The following is a 10,877-nucleotide window of genomic DNA, read 5'->3' on the forward strand; positions in this document are numbered from 1 at the left end:
TATATATATGGTGATATGTGGAATATGTATGTACATATGTAATATATCTATGTATGTGTAAATTTGTATATTGTGTAATAAGTATGGATTATATGCTATGTAATATCTAATTTATTTATGTGTAAGTATACATATACATATGTAATGTGTGTGTGTGTGTATATGTAAGTATTGTGGTTTGTATGGTTCAATATAATCTATACATATATATGGTGATATGTGGAATATGTATGTACATATGTAATATATCTATATATGTATATATGTAATTTATGTATGTGTAAATTTGTATATTGTATAATAGGTATGGATTATATACTATGTCATATCTAATTTATTTATGTGTGTGTGCACGTGTATATATATGTAATATATGTAACTTGTTTATAAGTATGAAGATTTGTATATATATAGACTTATAGTATGTAATCTTAGGTATTAATATGTATGTGTATGTGTATATATATATAATATAATAGATAATTTATTTTTGTGTGTTTTGTATGTATATATGCTTTTGTGTATGTATTATGTATATATGTATGTCAATATATATGGATGATTCTAATCTATATGCAATATGTAATGCATGCATGTATGTGTATGTACATATTTACATATGGTAATATATATTTGTACATATATTTATGTTTAGTCAATATGCAAGTATAAATGGGTGTAATGTATGTATATACATATTCATGGATATAGGTATATATGCATGTGTGATATATGAATGTAGGTATATATGCATGTATATGATATGCATGTGTTATGTTTGTGTGTGTATGTATGTACATATTGTATTATATGTATGTATGGAATGTGTGTATATGTGTATGTATGTGTATATATACAATATGTAATTTATTTTTGTGTGTTTGGTTTGTATATTTGCATTTGTATATAATTGTGTGTATAATAATATACGTGTGTAATATGTAATATATAAAATATGTTTGTAAGGATGTGTATATATATATGTAATATGTAATTTTTATGTATGTATTATGTATATATGTATGTCAATATATATGGCCGATTTTAATATGTATGTAGTATGTAATGCATGTATGTACATATTTACATATAGTAATATATTTTTGTACATATTGTGAAATGCACATAAGAGATCAAAAACCAGTCTACTTAGCTTCTTACTTCTTAATCAATTTATAGTTGATACAACGAAACCCATTTGGGTTGGGTTGGGTTGGCTAAACATGGTGTGCTAAAAGGGTGGGTCAACTTGAGCACACGCATCCTAAAAAGGGTGAGCTAAAAGGGTGGCACAAAGGAACACATGCACACCACATTTCCCCCCTGCGAGAAACAAGAGATTGAGGGGCATGAGTGACCATGTGTGGTCCTTGCCGGGAACTGGAACGGTCCTCGCTAAGAGTTGGAACACGAACACCAACGGGCGTGAGCAACCATGTTGTCCTCACCGAGAATTGGAACACGAACGAGTGAGTGACCATGTGGCCCTCACCGGGAACTGGAACATGAACAACAACGGGCATGAGCGACCATGTCGGTCCTCACCGGGATCTGGAACACGAACAATAGTTGGAGTGAGCGGCCATGTGCGGTCCTCACCGGAGACTGGAACACAAACGGGAGTGAGCGGCCATGTGCGGCCCTCATCGAGAACTCGAACACGAACGGGCATGAGCGACCATGCGGCCCTCACCAGGAACTAGAACACGAACACCAATGGGAGTGAGCAGCCATGTGTGGCCCTCATCGGGAACTCGAACACCAACGGGAGTGTGAGTGGCCTTGTGTGGCCCTCATCGGGAACACGAACACGAACACGAACACGAAAGAAACTAAAAAATAGAGACAATGAAGCGATGTTGATGATGAAGCGGTGGATATCGGGAGGCCTAACTAGGGAACTAAGGCGGTGCTAATAGAAGAGATACTACTACAAGAGACTAACAAGAGTGTCGGTGATGGTGGTGAGGGCGATGCTACCTACGAAGCGGAAGAGGCGGATGCTTGGATGTGGGGGACTGGTACCCCACATCTCCACCAATATGTGAAATGCACATAAGAGATTAAAAACCAATCTACTTAGCTTCTTACTTCCTAATCAATTTATAGTTGATACAACGAAACCCATTTGGGTTGGGTTGGGTTGGGTTGGCTAAACATGGTGTGCTAAAAGGGTGGGTCAACTTGAGCACACGCATCCTAAAAAGGGTGAGCTAAAAGGGTGGCACAAAGGAACACATGCACACCACAATATATTTATGTTTAGTCAGCATGCATGTATAAATTGGTGTAATGTATGTATATACATATTCATGGACATAATATTTGAATGTAGGTATATATGGATACATGCATATATATGTATGTATGTATGTATATATATATGCGACTTCAAATTTGAGTATTGTTTGCATAATATATTCTTTACTATCTCATTAAAATATCTAATATTGAATGGGCTTATGTAAAAGAAAATTCCAGCATAATTAATAATACCCTTATGTAAATATATTTTCAAATCTTTATTAATACCCTTATATATATATATATTTTGTATCTCACTGATTAATTAAAACCCCTTTTGATGAACTCACGTGCTATCATACAAGTTTTGACAGTGAAGCCCCCGGGTCCGAAAGGTGCAAGATGAGTTACGGTCTGCATCAATCATAAAAGAAGACGAAGAGATCGTGGGAGTAGTCGAAGAAGTGTTCTATGGGAGCACGCTACAACGGCTTGAAGAGGTTGTAGAAGGAAATAGCTAGGGAGACTGGGTAGTCTCGGTGGAATCGGTCGAGATGTACGATATCATTGCGAAAATGGGGCCGGATGCGCTCCACAAAGAAGAATCAATGGTATGTACAAAATATAAGACTGTAGGAAAGAAGGTGAAACCATCTGCGGGACCGCTACCCGCCAATAGCGAACAAAAGAGGAAAGAAGTCTCGAGAGATCCAACACTTTTGAAGTTTGTGGATATTGGACATGCCTTCACGAATGAGATCCGGAAGAAACTTCGGATTGGTGGAGGTGGGTTCCTCTTAAAGAATGAAGAAGAACGATTCTGTGAGATGTTGGAGCAACATGGAAAAGCATTCACATTCACACAAAAAGAGATAGGGTGTGTTGATCCAAAGATAGTGGAGCCGATGTTGATCTTCACGATTGATCATGTGCCGTGGAACTTGAAGCCAATTCTAGTGCCACGGGCACATATTCTGAAAATCATTGAATTGCTCAAAGAAAAGTTGGTGATGGGGATTTTAGATCCATCAAACGCTCCATATCCAAATCGATGGTTTACGGTTCCTAAGAAGAATGGGTCACTCCGATTCATTCAAGATTTGCAACCAGTGAACAAGGTCACGATCCAAAACTCCGGAGTTGGTCCGATAGTGGACGAATTTGAGGAAGCGTTTGCCGGATGCGCGATATACTCCATCAGAGACCTATACTCCGGGTATGACCAAATCCAACTAGCCATGGAAAGCCGAGATATTACTACAATGCGAACACAGATAGGATTAGTTCGGATGTGCACGCTACCACAAGGAGCAACAAACTAGGTCGCACATATGATGAATGCGATGAACAAGGTGCTCCGAGACTGCATTCCGGAGATAACAATGTCGTTCCTAGATGACATTCCGATGAAAGTGTTGAGAATCGATTCGTAAAACCACAAGATCAAACGATGCTGAAAATACACTACACAAGCACACGACGACACAATACACAGAGATTTACGTGGAAACCCTAAAAACGGGAGAAAACCGCAGGAGAGCAAAAACTTCACTATATAGTGAATGTACAAGACAGAGATTACAACACTTTGATTTTGAGTGTATCACCCACACAAGGTTCTTGGCATCTATTGTTACGCATACAGCTATGGCGCTGCTCTCTCTCTCCTTCCTCTCTCTCTCTCTCTCTCTCTCTCTCTCTTCTCACGTCTCTCTTATGCACACTTCTATTGTCATCATATTACTATGTTTGCCCTAGATGTATATATATACTGATACATCGTGTGGACTATTTACAATTCTAGCCATTGCTACATATCATTACTATTATTATTACTATAATAATAATAATAATCTGTTTAAATAATCAACTCTTTGTTGTCGACTCTTCGATTGTCGGCTGTCCGTTATTTCCGAACAGTCGGTTCCTTTGACTCTTCGACTGTCGGCAACTTTCGAATAGTCGGTTCCTCCCACTGGAGGGACATATCCCCAACAGAAAGGATGTGCGGTGGAAGAAAAAGATGAGACTATGGATGATCGAGGATCCCAAAAGATCGTAGTTGACCATATTCGCGATTGCAAGAAAGTGCTACAGAAGTTAGAAGATGTGCACCTAACACTCTCCGGAGAGAAATCAACATTCAAACAACAAGAAGAGATATTGGTAGTCGGACATCTATGTGGGCCCTACGACCGAAGACCGTCACCAGTCAAGATTGATGCGATTCAAGCTATGAAAGAAATATGCGAGTCACAATCCAAAGTCTGTAGATTTCTTGGTGCATGTGCATTTTATCACATATGGATTCCGCACTATGCACACATTGCGGACCCACTCTATCACTTGCTACGGAAGGGTAAGAAGTTCGAATGGAGGCCGGAACATAACAAAGCCATGAAGAAGCTTAAGGAAACACTACGGAGGGCAGAAGCACTTAAGAAGCCAAACTATGACCGACCGATCATAGTGACGGTTGATACAAGTCCAATCGGGATCGGATGGGTCATCAACCAAGTCGACTCAAATGGTTTGCGATATACGATCCGATTCGGAGCAAAAGTTCTCAACGAAAGGCAACACGGATATGCACAAGTTAAAAGAGAATTATGGGGAGTCGTGTCGGTGATAAAATCAGATCGAGATTATTTGATCGGAGCCGAAGTAGTGATTGAAACGGATTGTCTTGCGATACTCGGGATGATGCGATGTTGTACGATACCGGATATGGCTATACTAAGATGGATTACATATGTAAAGTCGCTTAATCTAGAGGTAGGACATATCTCCGGAAAAGACAACACGGTGTCGCGGTAATCCATGAGTATGTGTTGAAAGGGGCGTGACCACGAGGGTCTCAGACGAGGAAGAGATGGATGCCGAGAAGCCGACTCTCTCCGGTCCTGCTTGCACTCGTTGTGGTGCAAACTGGAGTGATTTCAGACGCGTACCGGTGGCTACCGAACACGAGGGAGGGAGAGAGAGAGAGAGAGAGAGAGACCATGCGCGCAACACCGACTCAACACACGCCTCTTATGTACAGGAAACAAAGGGAATGAAACGCACCAATCACCAACAGAGACACAAATATGCACAACCTTTTATATATATAATTACAAGGGCAAGATACAACTCCGGCTTCGAGCCGGACCAAGGTAGGTTAGGTTACAACAACAGTCTGTTGCCAAGCCGTCGATCGGGGAGCTCTCGGGCTCATCGTGCTGAGCGGGGTCTTGCACAGGAGACAGGGCAAAAGCCTAAACCCCTTAGGACATACGAGCTCCTACCCAGACTAAACCCTAAACAGACACAAACTCTCAACCCACACTACAACGAAGAAGAAGAAGAAGACCTCAAAGAACCCTAACAGAAAACAAGAAAGTAAGAAGAAGAAAGATTATCATACCTTGGACCTAATGGTGTACCCTCCTAACTCAAAATGGGCAACCCCTTTACAAGGGACCCTCCCTTCCTTTTATAGCCCAAGGAGGGAGGGACGTTACAATGTGGGATAAATTCTCCCCCTTATTCTATACACTATTTTCCTACTATACATATGCACATGTTGCACATTGCCGACTTGCCCATTCCATCCCGATTTCACACCAAAGCCGGAAATCTTCACGACAGCGGTTGTGGATATGTTGTCAAGGGCATGGTTCGGAGATGACATAGCCGAATCCGATAATTAAGAAATTTCCGAAAACTACTTTACTTTAGAGCACATAAGAGCAATGAAATTGAATAATATCGGAATTTCACAAATCTGATTGGGCTGGACATCGTGGAACATGGGCAACATTTGTGAAGATCAAGCAAAAATATTGGTGGAAGATTTTGTACAAAGATGTAACAGAGTTCACGGAAAAATGCGAGAAATGCCAAATCTACTCCAGAGTTCAACACTGAGATGAATTACATCCGACATTCTCATCGACAATCAACTTCAAATGGATGGTCGACATTGTGGCCATGCCAACCGAGATTGGACAAAAGAAGTACTTGGTATTAGCTTGCGAAGATCTAATGAACCAAGTAGAAGGTCGGGTGCTACGGGGAAAAAATGTTCTGTAGTATGCCAATTTCTCTTGGAAGAAGTGTTTTGTAGGTACGGGTGCGTCAGACAAGTGATTGCAGATTGGGGAGAACTTGACTCTGATAAAGCTAGGGAATTCTTCGTCAAACATGGAGTACGGTTAACACTAACCACGACATACAATCCGGAAGCCAACGGGAAGATCAAACGAGGACGTAGTCCAATCGTTAAAGCAGTTGTAAAAGCATGCGACGAAAGGGTGAAGAATTGGCCGCAGATGCTTCCGTATGCACTATGGGTAGATCGCACAACGCATAGTTCCATGACCGGTTATATGCCAACAGAACTTATGACAGGGCAAGCACCGGTAATGCCGACGGAAACCACAATTGCGACATGGACAGTGCTGCCGTGGAAGGAAGAGATGAGCCGAGAAGAACTACAAGTGGTTCAGATACGACAACTAGGGAGAAGAACCGAAGACATAGCGGAAGCAATACGCCGACAATAAGAAGCATGGTTCGGGAACAAAAGTTGATTCGACACAAACACCGTCTACAACCACAGAAGATTGAAGACGGAGATTGGGTGATAGTCTATGACAATAGTTTGGATCATCAACATACAACGATCCAGAAATTTGCAAAAAGGTGGTTCGGACCATACGAAGTTCAGAAAGTTTTTGACAACGGAACCTACCAACTAAGTGAGTTCGATGGAACGGTACTACGGGTGCCAATAGCGGGGAAACGGGTGAAGATTTTCAAGAAGCGAACTAACGACGAACCCTATATGACCTTAGGTAAGATCGTCAGCAAGAAGTAATCGGCCAAATATCACGGTGGTGCGGAAAGCGAAGAAAGTGGGCTAGAATTGAAAATCGACATAAGGGGAGAAAATGAGGGTACTACGGATGAAGGAGAATAACGAGCTCCAACAACTTCGACACATACCGGAGGATGTGCGGGTTCAAGGGGGGGTGAGTGTCGTAGTGTATTTCGTACACTACATGAAAACTGTATATAGTACTAGATTAAATAAATATGAAGAAATATAAGAAAATATAAAAATATATATTACATGCATAGAGCAAGATTCAAACCTTGTACCTCCATGTAAACAATCCCCAAACCTTACCATTGTACTAACATATCATAAGTGATCTAAATATAGATTTGATAGGTATAAGACATATATTTACTCCTATTTTTATAAAAAAAACCAACCCATGCACATTTAGAGTGCGTAAAACTTTATTTAGAAGAAAAAAGCAAACAAAGAAAAAATTACTCATGCATGTCTAGAGTGCATGAGCACTATATTTAGAAATTAAAAGCATGGTAGAAAAAGCTATTTAGGGACATCTAGTGTGCATGGACACTTTAGAAAAGCATTATGCTATGTTTGGCCTCTTCCATCATTATATAAGGAAGAGAGAAAGATGTATATGGTTGTTGAGTTTTTTTAAGGGTTGATTAATATATTATATTCGTGGGATTCACGAATTTGCCATTTATTTCTCTCTTGCAATCTAAATTCATATTCTTTCCTAAAACATTAATTAATACACTATACTCGTGGGATTCACAAGTTTCCTATCTCTCTTTCTTATAATCTATTCATATTCATAATTAAAATTATCTCAAATTCTTCCTCGTCTTAATCCAAAACCCCATCGTTCTCACCTGACTCATGCAAACGATCCGACGCTGAAAGGCACGACAACGTAAATCAAAAGATCAAGGTGCGGATGCCAAAAGCTTTGACTATCATCTGCTTGAACTCGGAAGTAGACACCAGATGATAATATATAATGACTTAGCCAGGTGGCCGGGCTCGGAAGAGCTCACATGTTTCCCACATGGAGGAGGGGAAACCACAGTTGATTACGTAATAGGATGTCTTGAAGCTACCCACATGATTAACTCCTTCCAGGTGGCCCCATGCCCTATTGGTGCCAACTATAGCTTCCTATACTTTGAGCTAAAGTGTGACACCTCCAACGTCACCAACCCTAGTCAACCAAACCATCACATCACAATACATTTCACGCATGAGCTCTCTGACATCTACTCCCGACATGTTCAAGCCCATCTCTTCTCTCTTGATCCTTCCCTTCCTTTAGAGGACCTCACTACAGAACTCACACACATCCTTCACTCAACAACAATCAATAGCTTCCCATACATGGAACACTCCAATCACAATAGAATAGGTTCTATGCCACATAACAAGTGGTATGATGAGGATTGTAGAGACTTGTATAAACAACTTAAAGTTTTGCAACTTAGTGATACTATTTCCTCAGTAGAGGCTCGCAAAGAGATGCACAAGATGACACATCATAAAAGACAAGCCTGGGAAGCGTCTCAATATTAGGAGCTCTACCACATGCTCGTGTGTAGGGATTGTGCCCTTGCATGGAAGAGACTATCGGAACCGAGATCACAAACACCCATCAAGGATCCCAACACTTGGCACACATATACTAAGAGACTCTACCACGTCCCGAACCAACTACCCATCCCCATCCCCATCCCCTCCACACCTCAACCTACCATGGGGACACTTTTCACGACCGCTAGGGTCACAAAGGTCATAAAAAAACTACAACATAGGAAATCCATGGACCACACAGGTTTACGAGCTGAGCACATCATATATGCTCGAGAGTGCCTAGCCCCTTTTCTCACACTAATCCTTAACTGTGCCCTCCCTGAGGGTTTTCCACCACAATGGACCATGAACACAGTGGCCCCTATACATAAAGGAGGGAACCCAATGGACACAAATACATATAGGACCATTATGATAGGTCATATGCTCGCTAAACAATATGGTGCAGTAAAGGAAGCAGAGCTCAACAATGATTTGGAAGCCTTAAGTCTTTGAGCACCTGTGTAGGATGGTTTTAGATGAGCCTTCTCCACTATTAACGATATCTTCACACTTAGATTCTTAATTGACCAGTCGAAGGCTCGCGAGAAGAAACTATATTGTTGCTTCGTGGACTTCCATAAAGCCTTTGACACAGTTCCTAGGGAGCGGTTGTTTGATAGGCTCAAAATCTTGGAGATACCAATTGACATGATCTGGGCCATCTATGCTCTATATGAGCAAGTCTCTGGGTGCATAAGATGCCCAAGTGACCTATTTGATTGCTTCACCAACACCAATGGTGTAAAACAGGGTTGCCCCCTATCACTGACTCTTTTTGGGATCTACATTGATGAGATCACTGATTTTATTGCTCGTAAGGGAGGCAATGGAGTAGCCAATGGGGTACACAAGCTAGTCTCTTACTCTACGCAGATGACATCGTCTTGCTCTCGAAGTCTGAACCCGACCTACAAAAGCATCTTAATGCCCTAGATGACTGGTAGTGAATCTAGCGAAAACTAAAGTTCTTATCTTTCATACATCGTCTCAAGTAAGGAGTAAATGTCACCTAATCCTCTCTCATAAATCAGTTGAGGTAGTTGGATCATATGTGTACTTGGGAGTCACCTTTAGTGCTTGTTCAGGTAAATTCTCGATGACTCAAGTAGCCAAAGATAGACTAACGAGAGGGTATGCATCCCTCTCACTCTTAGAGAGACAATGCCTCCAAACATACTTTCAAGAGCCACGGACTAAGGGATGGCTCTTTGACTCATTAGTGACCCCTTCCCTCATGTATGCATAAGTAGTATGGGCTCTAGGTCTACCATCCTTTATTTGGACGAAATTAGTGAGACCTCTAGTGATGATGTTATCATGTGAACTCCGAAGCAAATCGACAATACCACATGACATTATTAAAGCAGAGTTCAGTTTGCCCCCAATGTTAGTAGAAGCACTCTTCCAAGTGGCAGTTTTTATTCATCAGATACATATCCAACCACAAGACAGGATATCCTGTGAAGCCTTTGAGGCATCCCGATCCCTATATGCGTCCAAAGACACTAGCTCAAGGTATAACATTGTAGTGAGTTGATTACTTGCAAATGGCATAGACATTAATAACCTTCCTCCTCTTAAGTACACCCATGGGATTGATCAAACTTTAATCTCTCATGAAGACCGAAATAAAGTAATATGCCAAGAAATATGGCAAATTTACACCCGATATAAATGGATCACCCCACAAGAGCCACTCCCATCTAAAATGTTGTACTATAAGGAACACTTCTTGCACTTCTCCAAGTTAGGTTTTATTACACGACCAAAATATCTACATACATTCTTATCAAATGCACTAAGGGTAGCCACTAGACAACTTAGGATATCATCTCACCAACTTGAGATTGAGAATGGTCGTGCTAATAGAGTCCTTGGAGAGGAAAGGCTATGTAGGTTATTGTAAAAGAATAGCGTGTGGAAGCAAATAGAAAACCGAACACAGAAATGCAGGTTTAATGGAGAGCTTAGGATAAACACAATATGCGGGAGAGACAGAGAGAGAATGCACACAAACTCAATTCAAAAAATAATACTCAGTCTGTACATCGTATGTGTTCAGCGAACACTTTTATACAAGTCCATATAGACTGACAGAAGTACTGTGTACTTCAATGCTCACACAAGCGTCTGACACTAACTATGAGACATTAATTTC

General features: G+C 40.8%; 1 pseudogene; it reads left to right on the forward strand.

The window, feature by feature from the left end:
* The first annotated feature begins 9,815 nt into the window (after positions 1-9,815).
* LOC147857741 (uncharacterized) lies at positions 9,816-10,625 on the forward strand (annotated as a pseudogene).
* Positions 10,626-10,877: the final 252 nt, after the last annotated feature.

This window comes from Azolla caroliniana, unplaced genomic scaffold, assembly GCF_043228905.1.
Source record: "Azolla caroliniana isolate FFs.n. ecotype wild unplaced genomic scaffold, voAzoCaro1.0.p SCAF_11, whole genome shotgun sequence".
Lineage (NCBI taxonomy): Eukaryota > Viridiplantae > Streptophyta > Polypodiopsida > Salviniales > Salviniaceae > Azolla > Azolla caroliniana.